The sequence below is a fragment of the Lissotriton vulgaris genome, chromosome 2_2 (assembly GCF_964263255.1).
Source record: "Lissotriton vulgaris chromosome 2_2, aLisVul1.2, whole genome shotgun sequence".
Taxonomy (NCBI): Eukaryota; Metazoa; Chordata; class Amphibia; order Caudata; family Salamandridae; genus Lissotriton; species Lissotriton vulgaris.
In genome coordinates, this window is record NC_141688.1 from 93520925 (window position 1) to 93545896 (window position 24972).

The window sequence follows — 24972 nt, forward strand, 5'->3', positions numbered from 1 at the left end:
GGCTAACGCACACTTTATGGGGGCAAGCAGATAGCGAAGTGCCACAATCAGGGTAGCTGTGGACTACAGTCAGGGGGAATGTAGAACCTCAGCCGGAGAATAATTATATAAATAGAACGTGGATGGAGTCGCCTGTGAATGCGGGTACAAATGGGGATGAAATCGTGCCATGAGACGCTTCAATTTCACTCTGCCCATGCGCTCAAATGAAGTGCGGTGGCCTAGAAGCACATGTGCCCTGCCACAAAGGGCTAGAAGTTGGACTGCAGCCGTCGGACCTGACGGATGTGAACCGCTCCCACTCCCGCTCCAAACAGGAGCTAGCGGAGGAGACCGATGGGCTGGAAGGCAGACGCGCTACTCCTAAAAAGAAGAAATTAGGATTATTCAGAAGGGCTAAATTGCACTCCTCTTAATCAGCAATCATTGACCTATAAGGTATTCTGTGAAGTCACGGGTGGCTGGTCCTGAGGTGGAGGCACACCCCCACTTAGTAAACAGCAAAGTATAAAAGTATTGTTACTGAAATGGCTGCGAACAAAGAGGATTCTAAAATGGAGGTTCCTGATTTTAAAGGACTGGGTTATCAGTGACTGGTGCATGGGCTGCTTATGGTTCATTGGTTATGTAGTTTTTCTTTTGTATTGTTCTAATTGGCTGCTGTTAATTTATACAGTAAAGAGAGAGAAGTATAATCTGAGCCTCTGGTCCTGACAGAATCTGATCTGCATGGTTTTCCCCTGGGTGAGTGCCCTGCAAAAAAGCAGGTATGTGATCTTCTGGTCGGTGATGGTTGACTAGCAAGGATTATCTCTCCCTTATCTTTGGTCCCTGGGGTCATTGTGTGGCGTAAGGTGCACAGCTTGGCCCTCCTTCACCGAGCAAAGACCTTTCACGGTACAGAATGCACCAGGTTTTGTAAAAGAAAATAGACACTCTGGAAAGCTCACAGAAGTCTAACACATGTTTAATGCAAAATACTACAGACTGCCATGTCAACGTACCAGAACTTCACTCCCTGCTCAGTTGCAGTCTGTAATTGCTATACACTTTTGTATAAAGATTAAGTGAAACAAAAGAAGATGTTAATAAACAGGTGCCGGGCTCTTCTTGTGGAAAGAACGTGCGAAGACTTTGAAGAGGATAAAGAAAGCACGGGTAAACATGGCGGACTTGACTGATTTCTGCAGTTCTCTTTTCATTGTGCCAACTTCATAATGAGGTTAGACTTACTACAACTGTTAGGCTACTTGTGCAGTGTGCAACAAAACAAAATAGCAAACTGGTAGGGCATTTTAAATGTGTGCAAATGTGCAATAATGCTAAGGCTTTAGAGTGCTTCAAGTAGATATAAAAACAAAATCGAAATTGTTAATACGAACTGTTCTAAGACATTTTACTTCTTCAAACAAAGAATTCCTTAGGTAAGGTAATCTTCCAACAGTTTGCTGTTACTAAAATGAATGGGCTTTTAATGACCATGTTCTTTCATTTTATACATTTTTTCTCATGTCTTGCTATTGCTGCTTCAAAAACATTGCATGCCTCCGCCTCAACTACTGCAGGAGGTGGTAGGGTCTTCAAGAACATTACCCTTCACATTCCAAGCAACTGGGAAAAGTTAGCCTATTCTTTCCTATTACAATTCCATGACTGCCTGTAGCCTCTGAGTGTATCATAAAACCCTCTTCTCTGGACGCTGTTGTAACAGGGGCTGGATTCAGAAATTGTGCAGGCAGATCCATGTGCTGTTTTCTGATGATTTCTGGACGTAAAACAAAAAGTTCAAGAAACCCATATAATAAATCAGGTACGTTTCTATTCCAGTAACTACACAAGTTTCAATAATGACAATATCTTGAAAGGCCTTTTGTTGCACCTAACCAAAGATTTTTTGTTGTTGTTGAAAACTTTAGTAATGTACAAACATATTGCAACAATATACCAATAATGCAGTCCTTGTGTGCCTGGGATAGTAGAGGAGCTATTTATGGATGTGCAGTCTAACCAAAGATTTTTAGCAGAGATTTTCAACTGACCTTCCTTGGTGCAATCACAGGATCCCATCTGTAAGAAAACAACAAAAGTATAGAAAGCTACCTCTGAGATCATCTTGAGTGACAAGCATTGTGCCGCCCTTCCAAGCCGTGCACCACACAACAGGGAAGGACAACCCTGTAATCCCTAAGGGACCCTGGCTATTAACAAGTAACAAGTACTACTCCATGGGAACCTCATTTTAAAACGTGTGAACAAACTAAAAACTTTATTTGTAAGAAAGTTGTCCCATTTTTTTTCTCTAGATCTATTTTTATCTTTGAGACTCTTTTGAATTTATTCTTGGTTTATAATAGATTTTAGGTACTTCTTTTTTTAAATAATATCCCCTAAGGAGCACTATTTGTTGTTACCCTCCAAGGTGAGTTGAGCCCTGCTACAACAAATAGTGCCCTGGTGACTGTTCCCCTGAGAGCGTCCTCCTGGTAAGCAGATGGGTAGCATTCAGGACCGCCGCTCTCTAAACTTTGGCTTCTGTATCATCCACGCTTTCGTTATGATATATTATTATGTTATGAGCATTAGGAAACGATTTTCTGCCATTGGTTTGAGCTTGTGTGCACTGTTGGCCATCTTGGGTGACTTTTGCATGGTTATGGGGTTTCTCATTGATAAGAGTCACAGTGGTGTCATGTGTCAGTCCTGAGTAATGATGGATCTGTTTAGTATAGTATTTAGTGTTTAATGGAGTTGCCATTCAATTTTCTCAGAGGCTGCGTGTTTTTCGCAGGGTGATCCATAGGATTTCACCGATTATCATGAACCTCAAGGGTGACTTCTTGCTGGTCATTATCCAGCTGGATGGGTTGCGTTGCTTCATTAGGAAGCATCCCTGTAGATCAGATCAAACGCAGCTGTTTTTAATGTTGGGAAAGGGTAGTGGCAGGAGAAGAGCTTGCAGGCATGTGGTAGAGTTGATAGAGTGCAGGGCGAGCATGCTCTGTGTAAGGTTTTAAGTCCCCATCCTGTTTTGAGCGTGTAGCCCGAACCTGTTTGACACTCTAGCTATCATGGATGAGGATGCCCCGATGTGTGTTGAAGAGAGTGTGAACTAGCTTCCCTGATGAAGAGGGGATCTTACTTGTATTCCGTGATGATGTCCTTGATGTCTGGAGCGTGGGATTGCAGTGTGCATTGATGAGCATTGACTGAGTGTGCAGAGTTGTCGAAGGAGTGTGTGTTCTATCGGGTGGAACTTTGCTGAGGTTAGAGGCGTTAGATGTGTGAATGGGGTGAATGTTTTTGCGTGACCTGGGTGTGATTGCGAGAACGGTATGAAATGAGATGTCTGCAGGACACATGATGAAGCAACTTTCCCTGGAGCTGGGATTTTGACCCTAGGTTCTTCTAGGTCCGAGCAGGTTATCTGAGCAGTGTTCTATTACTGGGGAAGAAGAATTTATCACAAGTGTGTTGGCCTGTTGGGAATCGTCACTTTGCGATCTCCATGACTTTGGTTTTGCGTTGTGAATCTGAGGCTTTACAAAGGTCCATATGTCTACAACAGCCCCTGAGGTTTATCATACTGATGCATAACATCTGTTAAATTGAAATATTACATTACAATACCTGATAATACATTATATTCAACTGTTGTGTGTGTATGGATTTACGTCATAGACAATAGGGATGTTATCAGCCCTTTCACTTGAGGAACGGGCGGATAGACGAGGTGTTGAATGCTAGTATCAGATCAAGTTCCAAGTCTGTAGATTTGGAGGAACAGAACTTTATTGTAGATTTAGTATGGTGATTGCACTGGTGCCACAACTGTGCTACAAACTGCTCTGAGGCTTTTGATGGAGTTCCCAGCATTATACGGGGTTACCACGGAGGAAATGGAGTCACTATCAAGGTTGCAAGAACTGGGGAGAGCCAGAACCAACAACAAGCTAGTGCTTGCTATTTCAGTGAGCGACTAGGGCTGCCCCATAACAGAAGTTTATAAGGCATGTTGCAAGAGAGAGATAAGGGCACTGATGGAGGTTGGTTATCTTTTTTGATCAAAGGGGGGATGAGAGGTAACATTCTATTTGGAGATGAGTGCTAGAAGAAGACTGAATGTGATGAGCTTCATTAAAGGGGAGGATTACAGTCCTAATAAGAGGAACGCGTTTTTTTCTCCAAACAATTGATCCAGAAAGATATGATTGATCAGGGAGCAATAGCTGAATATTACTAGGATGGCAGGACACCGCCAACTTATGTAAATCACAAATGCATTCCATCACAGCGATGATACCAACATTCATTTTACGTCAGCTCAGTACCACTCAAACACTTCTCATGCTTCGAGATTGCATTTAGGGGGAGAGTTACTAAGATTTTGTGCCGTGTTTGAGTCACAAAAGTGGCGCAAATCATTTTTTTCCAATTTACTTTTCAGCGCTAAATAACTTGTTTAGCGCTGGAAATAACAGAAAAGTAACGCGCAGCAGACAGTGCATAGCGCTGCTTTGCTTTACTTGGTGCCATGGTGGGATACCGAGGGTGGAGCAGTGGCATTCCCATACTATCACCTAATGTTTCTCACGCTAAACCCAATTTACTAAATAAAGTAGCTTGGGTTTAGTGTGATATAACTGTGCCCTTTTCAAAGAGGCGCACAGAACAAGGGAAATGCTTTTATTTGTGTGCTGCATTTTATAACACGGATACTAAGTGGGAAAATTGTTAAAGTGAGTCTGTGCATAGTATTTTGTACTGGAAGGGAACCCTTTCAGTGCAAAACCTATCCTTGACTCACGGAGACACCCTTGCACCATGGCGCAAAGGTGTTTCCGTGGCAAACAGCAGCTGATTTCAGCGCCGGAGCTAGTGAGAGGGGAGGAGAGAGCCTCACTTTAGTAAATAGGAGGCTTTCCTCATTTTCACGTAGTGCAGCATTTGCTGCTGCTGCAGTGCGTTACGTGAAAAAATAATAAATCTTCCCTGTGTCTAGTGTTTGCATCGTGTATGTGCCCTAAATGAGGGAGCCAACCATATGAACATTGTACATATACTGGAGGTAAATGTAAGACACTAAGATCATGAATTAAGGGCCTGTTATGTGAAGGTGAGTATATGTTCATTGGGAATCGGAGAAATAATGTTTGTCCTTTTGGTAGTTGAGGCTTTTCAAGTTAGTTATATTTGTAATGTTTGCAGTGGGTTATATTTGTTATGCTATACAGGAATACAGGTGCCTGGGATTGTATGAATGCCTAACCCTCTGTAATCAGTTATTGTCTTGCTTAACTGACACTATGGGTTCGGCCAGTTGTTGCCTTTTGGAGCCAATTTTCAGCATTGCTCTCTCAAGAAGATGTGTGCTGGATTAAACAGTTATGCAGGTAGAAATTGTTGTCCTCCTTTCAGGTGTTCTGTAATGCAGGGTCGTTTTGCATGTTGTCCAAATCTGGAATGTTAGTTTAACTTTCTTTTATTATTTTACATGTGGGTCGAGTACATTTTTTATTATTTTGCTGAAATTGGCATGTTTGTCATTGCCATAAATATGTTTTGGGACAGAGTTTGAGTTTTGTGACCTAGACTGGGAATGAGTTCTCTATTAAGCATGTTTTTTAACAAGATACCTTTGGATTATGGAAACTGAATTGGATATAATGTATTTCTGCAAGCACTAGGTATCCTGTGTAGAACATTTAAAGGCAGGGTGATGTGATGTCACCATATTATTTCCTATTGTCAGAGATTTCACAATGTATGTCATACAGTTCATAATTTAAAACCTCTTTCTTATGCATCTGTTACAGTGTTCACAAAGCAAAACAACTTCCTTAGGAAATTGCCAGAGTAGTTCACGAAGTAAAACCCCTTGCTTTTGTATTTTTCAGGGAGTTCACGCTGACAAATCCCCTTCCTAAACTGTTTGCCATGGAGCTCAGAATGTAAACCCCGTCCTACTCCATTTGAAAGATCAGGCGTGGGAGGTCCAAGCGCAGTCAGACATTAATGGCTCCAGATGCTGTCAATAGGGGGTCTTTCACCTCTAGTGTTGTGGGAGCCTCCATACTGCAGATCTTCAAAACTCTGTCCAAGTATCTCTTCCATCACTTGACTCTCAAAGTAATGAGGCAGACCAGTTTGAGGCTGATACAAGGAGTTGCTCTGGGCTAGAAACTCAGAATTCAGCAATGTACAAATATAAAAAATAAATAAATGTTCAGCCAGTGAATTTTTAAAAAAGGAAAACGACTTTAATGCACACATAACTAAATACTACACACACAATTATAAATATTTACAAGATTTCAGGTGAACTTACAGATTGGAACTTCTCCAAAAGGGGCCTAACAGAATAACTATTGATACATACTATGTATCCTAAAGATATATCACATATGCAACTAATGTTGTGAAACTAGCCTGTTCCTGTTATCTGTTAGGTACCATTGTAACATTCTGTGCACAAGTATTCCCTACTCAAAAACCAGAAAATAAAACACATATGGATTTTCACAACCGACAAATGTAAGCAATAGGCTTTGTCAAGTGATTCACAATGTAAAATAAGAAGCTTACTGATTTTGTAACCAGTTTTATTAATCAATACATAAAGCCTATTGGCTTTAACATGTAAATAAACATGACTGTGCCAAGAGAGACTCATCAAATAATTAAGTCAGACTGTAAGTCCACAAGTATTCTCTTACCAATTGCCTTTGTGAAAGAGTCCTTACGGAAAACTACTTCCTATACTTTTTATCAGAAAGTTCATAATGTAAAACACATTGCTTTAGCTTTTGTTAGGTAAAAACGTATAGCTACGTTGTATGCTCGTTATAGACAGCACAATGTTAACCCCTTCCTGTTGTATTTATCACACAGAGTTCACAATGAAAAAAAACACTTTCAATAATGTTTGTTAGCGTTGTCAATGTAACCCCCCTTCTGTTGCATTTGTCAGAGTTCACAATGCAGAGCCACTTCTTGCAGTGTTCGTCATGGGGTACAGAATGTAAACCTCCTTCTTATTTTGTATGTCAGAGAGTAAACCGTGTAAAGCCCCTTCCTGTGGGTTTTGCCACGGAGTTCACAAGGTAAAACACCTTCCTTTAACATTTATTAACACACACACAACTAAATACTAAACACAATATTACAAATATTTACAAGATTTCATGTGGAATTACAAGGCAGAGCCCTTATTAAGTAAATAGCACAGGAGGCATCTATCTCAATCAATCTAGTCTGTTTCCATAAAGTGGAACATTGCATGCAACAATCTACGCACCGGTAGGCCCTAACCCTTAAAAAGAACAATCCATATGGGCCTAATGCAACATATAAGGATTTTCACAATCAAAAAGGTTTAGTCTACATGGATTGTCAGGTCAGTCACAATGTAAAATGGAGGTCTTCCGTCCCTGCTAAAACATTTAATAATTAAGAAATCAAGCCTGATGGCTTTAACAGGAAGATAAACATGACCATATGGCCTCTGCCAAGAAAGATGAGTCAAACATTTAGGTATACATGGACATGAACCTTAAGTCTAGCACTAGATGTACCAAGCATCCGCTCTGATGAACCCTAAAAAGGGACACTTATTTAAGAGCCCTTCAAAATGCATTTGGTGGAGAGTACCCAATGACAAACGCTTATTGTATTTGTATGAGATCAGAATTTAAAATCGCTACCTATTTCATTTGCCATATAGATCAAAACATAACGCAGAGAGTTCCCAATATGAAAATGCTTTCCACTGTATTGGTTACGGAGGTTCACCATGCAAAGCCCCTTTCTACTGTATCCAGCGTCTTTGTCAACAAAGGCCCTGCCAGTTATGAGCAATGGAACTTCTTTGTCTAATTAAATACCTTTAGGGAAGATAATCTCTATGTGGCCAGAGCCAAAGCCCATCTCTCAGTACTGCTTCTCCAAACTCTTTTTCTGGAGATCACATATGCTCTATCAGACAGCTTCTCTGTCAAGGCAGAGGATGTGTTGCCTCTGGGCCAGTGCCATCGACAAGAGCTCCCTTTTCAAGTGAATGAGCTGGCGGTGCGCCTCGCAATTTTAGGACGTACACGTTCAAATGGGCATTTGTTAATACAATTAGTGAATACCCAATTTATTTTGTTCAGGAAACCCAACTTTACATTTACTCAGCTGCAAGCATGAGTTGCAGAAATGCTTAGTAAATCTGCTCCAATATCTTTAAAATGGTTTTGTGCCCCACACAAGAAGGATGATTCAATATAATAAATACAAATAGACAAGGAGTTCGAAATATATACTTTTGTGCACAAGAATGATGCAGAGACAGCAAGCATTCAAAACACATAAAAATAACAAACAAACTCACTACAAAATAGTAAAGCGCAAAGTCTTACTCCTAGATTCTGAATTTTGAATAATCAATAGTGAATGTCGAGTTCCCAAAGAAGTGTTAATATATTTTGGTGTGCCTTCACCTGGCATAGTTTCAGGGCACTCTATGCATTGTCACATGAACTTCTTTCGGTCACTGTTATTACACTAATTTTAAGGATGTAGACACTGCAAGTTTCATTGATGAACCCAGACTTCAATATTAAAGCATAAAAGATGGAAGTTTGTAAAATGCATGGCCTGAAAAATGCAAGTTTTTTTTCCTGAAATATCACCTTGCTTGCAAGAGTTGTACAAATGATGAAAGGATGTGTTTGCAGTATCCTATAAAATAAAAGGAAAGGAAAAAATATGTGTTAATAATTTCTTCATTGATGCGGTTTGCAATCCATCATGTTTGCATGTTTTTTGGTCTGATAACATTTAAATTACATTCTCATTTTAGCATTAATCCAATAGCAGATCAGTATTGGTCAATCAATATTTGTAGAAAAAGTGCAGCTTATACTTGCAATTAAATCATGAAACGTATATATTTTGTAGAACACATACTGATCTGGATTTTAATATGTTAAGAAATTTCAACAAACTTGTATAAACTGCTTAACTATGGCTAAAAAGTTGCTTAATACCTAAATAAAGGCAATCTATGGAGCATATTTACAAGGAAGTGGTGGAGCGCAGAGTAAGCCTCCTTGGCTTAATGCTGCGCTCCGCCACTTCTGAAACAAAGGCCTGCATAGTGCAAGGGTTCCTGCGTTGAGGGGAATGATTGTTTATGTGCAGACAGGGACACCTTCCTGCAAATAAACAATCTGTAATGGCACTTTGAAACTTCTATGAATGCTGCCTAATGCAGCACACTTAGAAGTTGCAAACCGTCATTTTCTGGACACCTTCCTTCACATAAACAATCAATGGCATTTCGCTGTTTCTGTGTGGGCTCCACAACGCAGTAGACATGGAAACAGCAAAAACGAGGAAAAACAAAAAATTTCTCCTCGTTGCAACAGGGTAAAACCAGGTTTTCCCTGGTATAAATTTTGGTGCTGCCCCATATTTACGCCACCCTTGCAAATATGGGCAGCGTCAAAATAAGTGGGTGTTGTGGTGGAACTCCCACCTCAACACCCATTGTCTGCCCTTTCATGCTAAGTATAGTGTGAAAGGGTGCCTTATTCACAAGGCAGCGTTAAGCCAACATGACTTAACACCGCCTTGTGAATAAGGCAAAACCCTATCGCCACCACAACGTCGAGAAAAGTGACATAGTGGTAGTGATAGGGGCTTGTAAATATGCCCATAAATTTGAAAAAAATATGAAAATCAATGGAAATATTGTCTAAACTCTGTAGGGCAAAACACACAATATGATGGACGGAATGTTGCACAATGGCAAAACATTCACCCCCAGTCACAGATCTGGGTTTAATCCATCGTTATTTTGCTCACCAAGCCACCCCAGTTCACACTATGTGGGAAGGGTATGCCCAGACGTGGGTCCTGTGCTCGCTACGCCACTGAAGTTAAGCTATCCTGTCTGAAGAAGGCTGATTGCCAGAAACCTGTCCTAGGATGCTTGATTCCGGTCCAGGGAAGACAAGGCTTCGCAGATCGGTCTGGACTGTTCCCATGAGGCACAGGGTCAAGACTGATCTGCATATGGCCATGTCTGAACTGGGGTGGCTTGGTGAGCAAAATAACGATGGATTAAACCCAGATCTGTGACTGGGGGTGAATGTGTTGCCATTGTGCAACATCCCGTCCATCATCTTGCGTGTTTTGCTAAACTCTGTAGGGAGCACCCGAGGAATCTGCAGAACAATGTTTTTTAGATAACTGCTAAAAATAATGACTAAAGTACTTCAAATGCGCTCATTATATTTATTGTAGGCAATTTTTGATGTTTAGGAAGCAATTTAATATATATATATGTATATATATATATATATATATATATATATATATATATATATATATATATATATATATATGTTTTCTAATGTGTGTATAGTCTAAGTTTGGTTTGTACAGAAAAGAATAAAGTTTTCCTAACTATAACATATCCTTAATCTTTGTTTTTTTTCATTGAATTTAATCGGTTTTTATTTTTTAATAAAAAATGTGCTTCAAATTGTAGTGTCAAGTGTCATTCAGTTGAATGTTGTTAAGTGGAGTGTGGTAGAGTATAGTGGAAGACAGTGTCATACTGTGTAGTGTCATAGACCCTAGTGTTGTAGAGTGAAGTAGAGTGGAGTGGTATAGCGTATAGTACAATAAAGTGTTATGCAGTGGAGTGGCGTAGTGTGTCGTAGAGTGGAGTAGCATGCTGTACAGGGGAGTGGAGTGTCATACAGTATAGCGAAGTGGAGTACAGTGGAGAGCCATCAACTGCAGTGTTGTGGGGTTGAGTTTCATGCTGTGGAGTGTTGTTGAGTATAGTTTTGTACAGTGGCATAGAGTGAAGAAGAGTTTTGTAAATGTAGTGGCATAGAGTGGAGTACATTGCAGTAACGTGCTGTACAGTTCAGTGTTGTGGAGTGGGGGTCATCCAATCGAGTGACGGAGTGCCTCTTACTGTGTAGTTTTGTAGTGTACAAAGGACTATGGTACAGCGTTGTAGAGTGGAGTGCTGTGTATTATAGAGGAGTGACATATCATAGCGAGGAATGGAGTAGCATGTGTTAAGAGTGTCATAAAAAATAGTACAGTGGTGTAGAGTGGATGGGCACATGGTGGAGTAGAGTATCATATACTGGCATAGAGTGTAGTAGAGTCTTGAAGAGTGGAGCTGCATAGTGTACAGTAGGTTGTTGTACAGTGGACCAGCGTAGAGTGGAATGCCGAACAGTGGCATAGAGTGGGGTAAAGTATCATACCGTGGTGTGGAGTGGAGCTCGGTGGAGTTGCGTAGGATAGTGTGGAGTTATTATTATTATTATTATTATTGCATTTATTGAGCGCACAGCTACCCGGAGGTTTCCCGGCGCTTGCCTTGGGAACCCGTCCCCTGGCTTTTCCCTGTGAGATAGCCCCTACAGGGCATCCCCAAGGTGAAAGCCAGGCATCCCACCGCAGGGGGGCAGTTGTGGAGATTAAGCAAGCTTAATGCCCAGAGTTGCAGAGTGAGAACCCATGATTAGAGCAGGCACCGAAGCGAGAATTATCGAGTCCGTGGACATTTGAGCTCAAGACCCTGCCACGTCGGGAATTGAACCCTGGTCCCGGGTCTGACCTCAGCTTCCGGGTCTGCCTGCTCTACACCGTGAGCCACACTTCTCCACTAAACTGGAATACAGTGGAGTGTTATGTTGAGTAGAGTGTCATAGATTGAAACTGAGTGGCCTAGGGTATAATACAGAGGAGTAAAGTGACATAGAGTTTAATTCTGTGTTGTACAGTGGAGTGGCATAGAATGGAGTAGAGCGTTGTAGTGATGTTAATATAGTAGAGAGTGGTAAAATGTAGTGGTATAGAGTGTTGTAAAGTGGAGTGGCATACAGTTAAGTAGTGGAGTACAGTGGAGTAATGTGTCTGAGTACAGTGGAGTAAAGGGGGATGGAGCGGCATAGAGGTAGTTACTTAGTGTGCCTTAGAGTGGAGTGGAGTCTAGTAGAGTGGCATAGAGTTGAGTAGAGTGTTGCACAGTGGCGTAGGGTGGAGTAGAGTGTTGTACAGTCGAATTTATAGAATAGAGTGTTGTAAAGTGGAGCGTTATAAAGTGACATGTTGCAGAGTGTTACAGAATAAGGAAATGAGTGGAGGCGAAGGGTGTATCGTACCGTAGAGTGGACTAAAGTGTCATATAGTAGAGTGGCGTCTCGTCTAGTAAAGCACGGGGGAGTACAGTTGTACTGGCATAGCATAGAGCGGAGTAGCTGTCATAGAAAGGAGTGGTATGCCGTGTTGTAGAGTGTGGGAAACTGTTGTGGAGTGGACTGGCATTGAGTTATAGAGGGGAGTGAGGTAGAGTAGAATATTGTGTAGTAGAGTGTGGTACAGTGGAGTAGCAGAGAGTGCCACTGAGTGGAGTGGCAGAGACTGGAGTAGAGTCCAGTAGAGTGGAATAGTGGGTTACAGAGTAGAGTCGAGTAAGTTCTGGTGGAGTGGCGCAGAGTGGATTTCAATTTAGAATACTGACAGAGTGGAGTGCTGTACAGAGTAGCGTAGAGTACTTTGGTAGAGTGTAGGGGAGTAGAGTGCTGTACAGTGGACTAGAGGTTCATATAGGAGAGTAGATTCGAGTGAAGTAGAATGAAGTGTCAAAATAGTGTAGTGTAGTAGAGTGTAGTATCGTAGGTATGTGTACAGTGGAATGGCGTGGATTGGAGTGGAGAACAGGGGAGCAGTGTAGAGTGGAGTGGCGTAGACTGGAGTGGCATTCCATGGAATAATGTAGAGTGGAGTGGCGTAGAGAGGTCTACCATATAGTGGAGTTTCATATAGTGGAATAGGTTAGAGTGGAGCGGCAGATAGTGGAATAGTATAGAAGTGCATGGTGTACAGTGGAGTAGTGTAGAGTGAAATAGTAAAGAGTGGAGTAGCATACAGTGGAATGGGGAATAGTGGAGTGTCCTGGACTGGAATGGCATACAGTGGAATAGCACACAGTGGAGTGGCATACAGTGAAATAGCTTGCAGTGGAGTGATGTACAGTGTAATGGCATAGAGCATAACAGTGTAGAGTGGAGTAGCGTACATGGGAGTGTGGAATAGTGGAATAGCATATGGTGGAGTGGCATACAGTGGACTAGTGTAGAGTGGAGTGTAGTACACTGGAGTGGCGTAGAGTAAAATAGTATAGATTCAAGTGGCGTATAATGGAGCGGTGTACAGTGGGGTAGAGTGCTGGGGACTGGCGTAGACTGGAGTTGCGTACAGTGGAATAGTGTAGGGGGTAGAGTGGAAAAGCAGGAGTGGTTTAGAGTGGAGTTGCATAGAGTGGAATACTGTAGAGTGGACAGGCATAGAGTGGAATAGCATACAGTAGAGTGGCGTGACAGACTGTAGTAGCACACAGTGGAGTGGCATAAAGTGCATAGTCTATAGAGGAGTGGCGCAGAGTGGAGTGACATGGAGTGGAATAGTGTACAGTGGAGTGGCGTGGCGTGGAGTAGAATAGCTTAGATTAGAGTAACGTACAGTGAAGTGCCAGTGCAGTGGTGCATAGTAGAGTGGTGTACAGTGGTGTGGGGTAGAGTGGGATATCTTACAGTAAAGTGGCATCTAGTGGAACAGAGTAGAGTGGAGTGGCATAGAGTGGAGTAGCATACAGTGGAGTGACGTACAGTGGAGTGGCGTAGACTGGAGTGGCGTACAGTGGAGTGGCATATGGATGTACATGAAATTTACCAAAAATGTACAATATGGTATGCAGATTAAAGCAAGACAGTGATTTGCCCTGCCTTACGTTTCCGCAGATTTAACAAGCAACACAGGGCCTAGCAAGGTGGCCTTGTGTTGCTTTATAAAAGTGTCCTAAGTATTGCGTTGCCCATGCACGACCATGCGTGGCGGAAGGGTAACACAATGCAATAATACATCTAGGCTTTAGCTATATATTGTACCACTGCACATGCAGATGAGAAGGCAGTATACAATTAACTAATGGCTGCGTTTACAAAATTAGAAGACAGGAATATTTATTTACTACACTTTAGTTGTGTTCTGGGTTAGGGCCTTAAATATAGGTACACAGTAGGTTATATTGTTCCCTACCTATTTCCACCTTATTAATGTGTTAATAGGTAGGGCAAAATTATATATAGTTCCTATATATATATATTTTTTAATTACTGAGTACTGCGGTGCTACCAAGGTAATTCTGCGGTACTTGAAAAAATGTAAAAAAAATAAACAAATATGTCAATTTTCTTTTTAAAACATTCAAATCTATTGTGGCCAGCATTATTTGCAGGTGGTGGGGTTGTGGGATTGCACTTGGAGGGTCGCGCGGGGGGTGTTAATTTAACAATAAATAAAAAACGCACCTGTGCGGGTCCAACGTTTTCTCGCCTCCTGCTCCTCAGCCTTTGGCAGTTACAGGAAGCAGGTAGCCTACCTCCTCTCCCCTAAGCCAATCACAACGTTGCTATGGCAGCGTTTTGATTGGTGGGGAGGCTGCCCAGCTAGGTGCTTACAGGAAGGCCATGTTCTCAATGCAGGTTGCAATGCATCCTGCATGGAGAAAGGGCGGAGTTCGTATGACTGGTTTGGGTGACCCCAGAGGGCCGACCCAACAGTCATTGCTCCCTCAGGAGTGGGCACACCATTTCTCCGCTGCTCGCAGAGCAGCCCTGCCCATTTTCCCGCCCGGACCTAAATATAAAATGGTAATAATGGGAAGTTATTACCATTTTATGCTACTGCTTCTCGCACTGCGAGTAAGTTATGGGGCGACGCTCCTATATCCTAGTAGAGGAGCCATCCCAAACTCTAATACACTATATTTTACAAATATATTTGACTACATTGTGGTATTCAATTTTTACATATTTAACCCTTTATAGAAAAGTGTTTGCAGTACCACCGAAATACTGACAAATTACTGCACAACTTAACAATAATAAAATAAAAAAATACATTGGAACATTTCTTAAAAAACATTGTAATTCCTAAGTACTAGTGCGGTTCTTTATAAACTTTTAAAATAAAATGCCATCTCTTTTAAACCAGAAGGACTTAGTGGTGGAGAGTGATAGAACACGAACCAGGCAAGGCAACTAGACAGAACCAAGGTTTAGTGACAACCAAGAGTCACAGTCACTATCTTGGTCCCTTGACCTCCAACACGCTTTGTCCCATTTTCCTTCTGTCTCCACCGTCTGGGAGTCAGAAGTTTCCTGGGGGCGAGTTCAGAGGCTTGATGCCCATGGGGTTAAGGGGTGTGTAATATATACTTGTGCATCCGTCCAATCTCTTTGTATTCCAGTCTGATCTCAGCTGGAGAACTTACTGCCAGAAACAGCTTCTGTCCCACCCATCTGATTGCCCCATGTTTTCTGTAGTAGGCGAACGGTGAACACGGTGTGGTTGGGTAAGCACAGTACAGCTCAGATTTATCATAGTGCATCTTATTGCAAAAGTGCTTCGATGTGAGCTCGGGCTGGTATTGCTTTAGGCTGGCCTACAGGCGGCCTGATGTCTTACCGCAGCCTTAGGGTGCTCACATTGGCTTCTGCTAGGAATTGGTGCACTGAAAAAATGAGGCTCAGAGAATTAATATAGTGGGCAACCTTCCCGTTTGTAAACCTACATAGCATGTGCTTGACATCGTCTTCAATATATTTATCTGCTATCTGTGATCACATACAGAGGGGTTTTGTGCTACCCGAATTGGTGTGTAAGCAGAAGCCAATACCTATCGCCTGTTTTCTCTTTGTAAATAGGCAATGCTCAATGTATTTTATATTTGATGTGATGTGAGTTTGCACATTCTATTTTCGATAAACAACAAGCTACGACCTGTGTTTCAACTCCCAAAATCTGTGTTTTCTTGGGGGTAAGCTTTATGTAAAGTACACGTGTGTGGGTACTATGAAACCCCAAAATTGTGTTGTGTGACTCATAGTCACGCACTTTGAATTAAGCACTTTCTGATGTCTCCACCTAAGGGTAAGCATCTGCTCCCGGGAGTCTAACTAAAGCCCCCCAACTCTACTCTGGAACTACAACCAAACTCCAGAAAAGACATCAGCGCATACAGAACGCCTCGGCACGACTCATCTTGGACATCCCCCGTCAAAGCCACATCTCTGCCCATCTGAAAGACCTGCACTGGCTGCCCGTCAGCAAGAGGATCACGTTCAGAATCCTCACCCACGCACACAAGGCCCTCCACGACATGGGCCCCAAATACCTCAACAGCCGCCTCACATTCTACACACCCACCTGCCAGCTCTGTTCCGCCAGCCTCGCCCTCGCCACCGTCCCACGAATTCGCAAAGCCACCGCCGCAGGAAGATCCTTCTCCTACCTGGCGGCCAAGACATGGAACTCCCTCCCCACCCACCTACGGCTGACCCAGGATCATCTCTCCCCAGCGGGTGAGTAGCGCGCTTTACAAATTTGTTTGATGGATTGATTGATTTATTATACAATACCTACATTAATCATTGTCTGCATGCTACCCAAGAACACAATCTGGAAACAGGGAAGTAGAACACAACTGAGTCAGTAATACATGTCTTTGCAATGAGGGGAGGGTAAGAACACCTCCCCTGCACCCACCCGAGAGACTGGACCCCCACCAGCAGGAAGTGAAGATGTCGAGACCGTCTTGCAACAGGACTAAGGCAAGGGGCGCAACTGGACCCGATCCTCAAGGGATGGGGGGCGCCTAACACTCCGAGCAATGGGGCAGGACAAGCATTTAATGGGGTTGGATCTAACTCCATAGCCATTACATGAGTAAAACGAAGTGACAAACAAATTGTGCATATTGTACAAACCTGACATTATAACAAACATATATATATATATTTTTTATAGTTTTATAGATTTGACACAGTTTCTAGGTTTCAACTCATTGCAAGTGCAGAAAAATGCTCCTGATCCATTGTTGGCTGAAGGTACAGTTTTAGTTTACCCAATGTTCATGGGTAAGGCTGCCCTTATATACAGGTATCAAAGTATTAGGCTTAGTAGCAGTGCTTCGTTTGAGACGCTAATTGCAGGAGGAGCCCACTGGCATTACTTTTCATGGTCCCACACATATTTTTCCTCATCAGACTTTGTTACAGAACAAGAGAGAAAAACACAAAAGGAAAACAGGAGGAAGTGAAAGATGGCAACATTGTGACATGGGAAGAAAGAAAGGAGGAAAAATAACCTGCAAGAGTGAGATAAAAACGCAGGGAGCCCTCGGTGGTGGATGAAAGTGGCACACAGAAGAATAAGCAGTCATGGTATTCGGCTCTCAGGACATTTGAAATTGCTGGGTACAGGCTACTAAGAAAGACTTTGGCCCAGGCATTTATTATTTTACAAATTAAGGACATCTTAGTAGGTTACCATATGTTACGTCGGGGTATGTGACTGGTAAGTCAAAGATTCAATTCCAAAAATACCATTCCTTCCTTCTGAGTTCCTTGTGTACAATAAGTTAGTAATATTGCTGCCTGTAAATGCACTGTCACACACCTTTGCTACACTAAACAAAACCCAATAGTTATTGTTACCTGCACATTGAGCAGTTGCTGTATATTTAGCATATTGAGCCACATCCATGCAGGAATGCACTAGGCAGTTATTGATGAGCAGGCAAACAAGTTGCCAAGTTGGGATTATTATGGGTAGAGGTGCCAGTATTGATGGCAGAAGTCTAGCTAAAATACTGGTGCAAAGTTATTTGTTTAGGAAGATTGGTCCCCAATTACCTGTACAAATGAAAAGAATCAAAGGCACAGGAGAGGTCAAGAATAGGTTCTGGTTCTCCATTTGAATCCATTGCAGAGTTTAAATCATTCTGTGTGGAAGTCAGTGCTGCCTTTGTGCCATAACCATATCTGTTTTGGTAATCTGAGAAAAGGTCACTTTCTTTGATGAATGCAGATATTTGTCTTGAAACTGATCTTTTAATTTGTTTTTGCCTAGATACAATTGGTTATTGACCAGAAGTTAGAAGGAGCCTCTGTTTGAAGGCGTTTTTGTTTTAGGGAGTTCTTTTGGGAGTAGGCCTTTAGCCAAGGAATTGTTGATGTTTCTGGCTGGATTTGCTACAGGGCTTTTAATGAAGATATTGTTGCATATATGAACAGGGCATGGGTCTGTCGTCGATTGTGCTGGCCTATAAGATTTTGCAGCCTTGATGAAGTTCTGTGTCGTCATGAGGCTAAAGGTGAGTAACTGTGGTTGTTTTCATGATTTGTTTTCTAGTAAACTGCACAGCACTGCTGGAATTGTGATTTATCAATGATTGGGTAATGGAGAGGAAAGCAGGGGGTCTAAAATTATGTGGAGGGTTGGAAGGAATGCAGGTGTGTCAGGCACACAGCAAGGTCAAGTGGTGAGGCCTTCCACTGTGCTGCCAAGGTATCAGGCTGTCCAAAGTTACAGCCACTTCAGGTACTGTGGTTGGAGGGCCCTTTTTACAGTCAATTCTTCTAGCAGGTCTGTTTTTGTGACCTTGATGTCCATCGTCAGCTCTCCCTGTTCAGATCTCCTATCTTATGCTAAGGTCTCTTGACCACTGTCTATTCATCAGGATGCAGGTCACCTTTCCAGGATTTAGGGCAGGTTATTCTGTGAAGTAAGGCAGGTATCCGGTCTCATGGTGTCCCTGCCTCCAGTATGGTTTTACTACTACCTACTTCAAAAATATCATAAAAACTTCCATACATTTGGAAAAGTAATGATACACATAACAAGTCATCACATATGACAGAGGTGTTTTTTTACTGTCCATTAGTTGGTATCCTTGCACAAGACTGCCCACTTAGGCAATATTTCTGGGCTTACTTTTTCTGCATTATGCATTGGCTTCAGGGGAGTATGGGTTCAGGGGAGTAATACCTCATACTTACTTGGGCTTCAAAATGTTCAAAAAGTGCATTTGCATATTACTTTTTTAAATATATTTTTGTTTCATGACCTAGTACTGTGCAAGGTTGACACACTGCTTTTGAGCAGGAGATTTGGCTTTACTTTCCTTTGTATCAGTCGACACTTTGCTTCAGATGTTTTGGAACACTGCATAACATGTATTGTAATTATGTCTGCCCTTTGCGGTAATAGGGCGGGAAGTACCTTTCCTAAGAACCTCAGCATCAACCTCTTTTTTCCCCATCTCTACCGTATGTGATGATTTATTATGTGAGGCATTACGTTTCCAAATATATGGAAGTTTTATGTCCTGGGGTGTATTATTTGTATATTTGAGTTTATTTCCAAGTACTTAATGCCACTCCCAGATGGCCGACATGTATGTTTTGAATTCTGGACTGATGATTGTCCCTGTCTCCCTTTTATGTTTTTCACTAGATATAGGTGTTTCATACTCCATCTCTCCAAAAGGAAACTCTAAAGATGCACTTATAGTTTTGGGCCTGGGTTAATCTTTTTGCCCTACTTCTAAATTTAACTTTGTGGATACTAGAAATAATGGGCTTCATTTATGAGGCTGTGCGTCACGTGGGGCTTGCCCCATGTGAAAGGACACATTGCTGGAGTTGCATCACTTTTGTGACACACTCCAGCAATGCGTCACTTTTGCGCCATACAGATACGTCAGAAATACTGACGTATCTGTAACTCCTAGTGCAATGATGCGTCATACTGTAAATATGACGCATCATTGGTGTCGCAAGGAGGGCGCAATGAAAAGTGACGCATCGCTGTTTTCACGCAGCGATGCAACACTTTTCATAAATGAGGCCCAATGTTTTCAAGTTGCTACGTAAATTAAAGTTTAAAAAATGACATGCCTTGAAACCAGAGAGCCCTACTGAAGGCACAACCAGGGTGAGATGTTTATGGCGCACTAACCACACCATTGCTGATGTAGATACACTTGTCACTTTACATGAACTAGAGCAAGTGGATAACCCCCTTAGGGATTAAGGTGATTCTCTTGAAAGCCAGGATATTGTTTATAATTGTTCAGCACCAATAATTTGTCCTCTAAATCTGTATTTAACCCCAGCTCTCCTTTGATGCCAAAGATGTTTTTCATGGCTGTGGTATCAAAGATCTTACAGTCCTGAGAAACCAGAAGAATATGAAACCTTGGAATTTATCTTGCAGTGAGATGCGAGCTGTATTAGATTTGGCCAATTATACCAAAATAATTATCCATCCATCTGACAGGGGCAGGAATGTGGTTGTGATGGATTTTGAATTATACACCAAGGAAGCACATAAGAAATATGGAGATACCAAATGTTTTGAGAGGATCAGTAGAAAACGCTACAAAGACACTGTTCTTAGAGTCTGGGACCAACTGGGTAGTAACATTACCTAAAGTCTAACTATCCACTATTACTGATCTTCCGTCTCTTCCACTTATTACCCAAAATCCACAAAGATCCCCTGAACCCACCGGGGAGACCTACTGTCTCCTCGTGGGGGAGCTTGCTGGAAAATGTTTCCAGATTCATTGATTTCTTTTTGAGGGACTTTGTCACTGTCTTTCCCCCTTACTAACAGGATACCAAGGATTTCCTCAAAAGGACAGAGAGCATCGAATGGACAGAGGAAGACCTACTCATGACCCTTAACGTATGTTCTCTTTATACCAGTATAGATCACAAAACAAGGTATTGAAACATGTAGACACTTCTTGAGGGCAAACCCCATACATCTTCTCTCACACACCAACATGCTATTGGAGGTGATATGTATTTGTCTTGAGAACAATGCACAAGTTACTTACCTTCGGTAACAATATATCTGTAAGAAACATTAGTAGTGATAGATTCCTTACCTTAGAATGATCCCCAGGCGTCAGACCGGATTTGGAACGTTTTTTCGTCAGCAGTACCCCTGCGCCTCGGTAGGCGGCGTCGTGCGGCTTTGCGTGCGTCGTTGGCGCCAGGATGACGTCGTCGGAGCTACTTAGACACGCCCACGCGCGCTGACGTCAGTTCTGTACACGACTTTCAGTGCCAGGAACGCAGAGCCATGAAAGAAACTGACCACTGGTGCCATGAAACCAGGGCCCTGAAAGGGATGACCCTAACCCTAGAAATCAGTTCGCAGAATGGGGAGGATGGGTGGGGCGGTAAGGAATCTATCAATACCAATGTTTCCTACAGATATATCGTTACAGAAGGTAAGTAACTTGTGCATCTGAAACACAACAAGTAGTGATAGATTCCTTACCTTAGAATAGATACCCCAGGAATACCAACCCCGGTGGTGGGTCTGCGAACCAAGATCATACCAGAAAGTCCTGGAGAACAGAACGGCCAAAGAAGCCGTCTCTTCGGACTTGGCTGTCCAGGCAGTAGAGCTTGGTAAACGTGTGCAGCGAGGCCCACGTAGCTGCCTGACAGATGTCATGCAAGGGAATGCCGCGTCCCAAGGCAGTAGTGGCTGCCGTCGCCCTGGTAGAATGGGCTCGCACCCCACCGGAGGCTCCTTTTTAGCCAGGGAGTAACAAGCCTTTATGCACAGAACGACCCACCAAGAGATGGTCGGCTTGTGCACACCCTGACCTTTCTTGGCGCCCACGTTGCCAACAAAGAGCTGATCATCCACCCAGAACTGTTGTGTGCGGTCCAGATAGAAAGAGAGCGCACATTTTGGGTCCAGCCGGTGGAGTCTCTCTTCCTCTTTTGAAGGATGGGGAGGCGGAAAGAAGGTGGGCTAAGTGATGGTCTGCCCGATGTGAAAGGCAGTGACAAACATTAGCAGAAAAGAAGGACAAGTCCTCAGAACAACTTTGTACGGATGGAGAGAGAGAAAAGGAGGCTTAGAAGAGAGAGACTGGAGCTCACTCACCCTTCTGGCAGAGGTGGTGGCAACCAGGAAAGCAGTCTTAAGAGTGAGGAGATGAAGAGGACAATTGTGAAGTGGCTCAAATGGAGCACACAATCGAAAGATAAGAACAAGGATCAAGTCCCACTGAGGCATCATGAAAGGGACAGGAGGAAACGTGCGTGATGCCTTTCAAGAACCTATTCACAACGGAGGACTTGAAAAGGGAAGGCTGATCTGGAAGCCTTAGAAAGGCGGAAATGGCTGAGAGATAGCCTTTGATAGTGCCCAGAGCAGAGCCCTGTTGGGCCAAAGAGAGAAGAAAAAAAAGAACCTTTGAAAGAGGGGCGGAAAGGGGATCCACAGCCTTTGTTGTGCACCATACCACAAACGCATTCCACCTACAGGCATATAGCGTCTTAGTGGAAGGACGCCTGGCTGCCAAGATAACATTACAGACTTCAGGAGGCTGGTCGAAAGACATCAACTGCTGCCGCTCAATCTCCACGCAATGAGGTGGAGACTGGACAGGTTCTGGTGGAGAACTGCCCCCTGCAGCTGCGACAGAAGATCCTCCCAAAGGGGCAGACGAATCGGGGATCGATGCTCATACGGAGTAGCTCGGGATACCATACTCTTCAAGCCCAGTCCAGAGCCACAAGGATGACTTGGGCCTGGTCACGCCTGATCCTCTTCAGCACTCTGGGCAGAAGTGGTATAGGTGGAAAGGCGTACAACAGACCGCAACTCCTCTCGCTATGAAAAGCGTCGCCGAGCGAGTGTCGCCTTGGAAATTTCAACGTGCAGAAGTGATGACATTGTGCGTTCTCTTTTGTGGTGAACAGATCTAACCAAAGCTCTCCCCATTGCTGAAAGAGACCTTGTGCCACGTCCGAGTTCAGGCGCCATTCGTGATCTATCATGCACCGGCGGCTGAGTTCATCTGCCCTGGCGTTCAAGAAACCTGTCAGGTGTTGGACCACCAGGGACATGCCCTGATGTTCTAGCCAAGCCCAGAGGTGCACAGCCTCTTGGCAAAGGGTCCATGACCCCACCCCGCCCTGTTTGTTGCAGTACCACATGGCAGTGGTGTTGTCGGTGAACACCTGCTGTTGTGAACCATTTTAGGACACTATTGTAAATTTCCAGATTCATGCCCTTATATAGGTATAAATCACTATGTCCTTATATAGGCATAAGAATCATAACCATATTTAGTCATAGCTCATGCAGTCCAAATACGGCAGGGCTACTTCCACTAGTTCCGAAAATCTACAACGATTTCTTGGAATACTCGTCTTCAGCAGCTAGGGACTTTCCCTTGCTCGAAAACTGACTTGTCCAAGAAATCATGGAGTTTTCAAAGAACTGAGAGTCTTTAACGACGTTATTATGTCCACCTTTACATCAAACTTGGCAACTTCAAGGTATAAATATGCCCACACTTGCCTTAGCAAACACACGGTGGTTTGGAGCAATTCAACTATCTACTTGCCCGACGCGCCCTGCTACTGCAAGTGCCGAAGGAAGCCGACCCTCCAGCAGATGCACTGAGATAGACGCTGTCTTTTTCTCCTGCCGAGAAATTCAGCTCCAGTGTTTCCAAGCTACCCTTGCGGGTTGTTAGGAAATCGAGTCCTAAGCCTGACCTTCTTTGTTCCAAACTAAGGTACAGAGCTGATTAGACCCTAAGAGAAATCTTGGACAGATTCTTGGCAAAAGAATACTACATTTATGCTACACCTCACTTACTTCTTCCCTCGTACCAAGCTTAGGTTATCTACATCGGGGTAGGCGTATTTTAGAAGCACCAGTTGAGTATTTTTAGCCTCTGTTATTTATGTATGCATTTATCTATGGTTTAGGCACCATACAATGCTCTTACATTATTATTTTATTCTACTCTTTAACCCCTTCGATGCTGATGACGAGCTCAGCTCGTCATCAGCCACGGGGGGGCGTGTGCGGATGACGAGCTGAGCTCGTCATCTAACGCGGCTTTTGAAAAAAAGCCGCGTATGGGAAAAATCACCGCAGCAGCGATGCGGTTATACTATATGCATTATATTTTGCAACCAGCTTTACGATTGTAGCAGTTCATTTCTTATGCTTGAGAAAGAATACTTTCATTGAAAACGCCGGTCTCTCCTTTTCTCTGCACCTCTGGTGAAACAAAGCATGCATGAATGACTGAGTAAAATATCTATCTATTGTTTCCACGACTTTGATGATCAGTTTAATCTTGGGGAAAGAAAGTTGTCATGTTTATGCAGTTGTCAGAAACTAATCCCTTCTTGTTCATTCGAGAAAGTTTCTAGTGACCTCTGAGCTAGCTGGCACTCACAAATAAGTCTAATATATTTGATAGAGACCCAGTAGACCTCAGTCTTACGACATCACCCCCTCCCAAGACCTCTGCGACTCTCTATCATCATTCTTCCACAACAAAATCGCCGAAATACATAACAGCTTCCAAAACCAGTCCGAAGACCAGCCAACTCCACCCACCTCCGAACCAAAACCCCCCTCTAACAACCTTTGCGCCTGGAACCCAATTACCACTGAAGACACCATCTGCCTGATGAATTCCATCCACTCAGGATCGCCAACCGACCCTTGTCCCCACCACATCTTCAACAAAGCAGACTCCTTCATCGCACCCCATCTTCGAGACAACATCAACTGCTCCCTCAACTCTGCCACCTTCCCGGAAAACTGGAAACATGCCAAACTCAGCGCCCTTCTGAAGAAACCCACAGCTGACCCAACCGAATTCAAGAACTACCGCCCATCTCGCTCCTCCCATTCCCCGCCAAAGTCATCGAGAAAGCCGTCAACAGTCAGCTCGCCGCCTTCCTCGAGTCCAACAAATCCCTCGACTCCTCCCAATCAGGCTTCCGAGCCAAACACAGCACCGAAACCGCACTCATCGCAGCAACAGATGACATCCGAACACTACAGGACAACGGAGAAACAGTTGCTCTCATCTTACTTGACCTCTCCGCAGCCTTCGACACAGTCTGCCATAGCACCCTCATACAACGCCTCAGCAACATCGGAGTACAAGGAAAGGCATTGGACTGGATCATATCGTTCCTCACCGGAAGAACCCAGAGAGTCTGCCTCCCCCCTTTCAAATCAGAGGCCACCGAAGTCATCTGT

The 24972-nt window shown here is 43.3% G+C and overlaps 1 protein-coding gene across 2 annotated transcripts in view; it reads right to left on the bottom strand.

Annotated features, from left to right (window-relative positions):
- Positions 1 to 6235: 6235 nt before the first annotated feature.
- NRG4 (neuregulin 4) overlaps positions 6236 to 24972 on the bottom strand; it is a 210993-nt gene continuing 192256 nt past the window's right edge. For both annotated transcript variants that reach the window (XM_086959356.1, XM_086959357.1), the window contains exon 6: positions 6236 to 8718. The gene's annotated coding sequence lies outside the window, so the exon portion shown is untranslated. The remainder of the gene's footprint in view (positions 8719 to 24972) is intronic.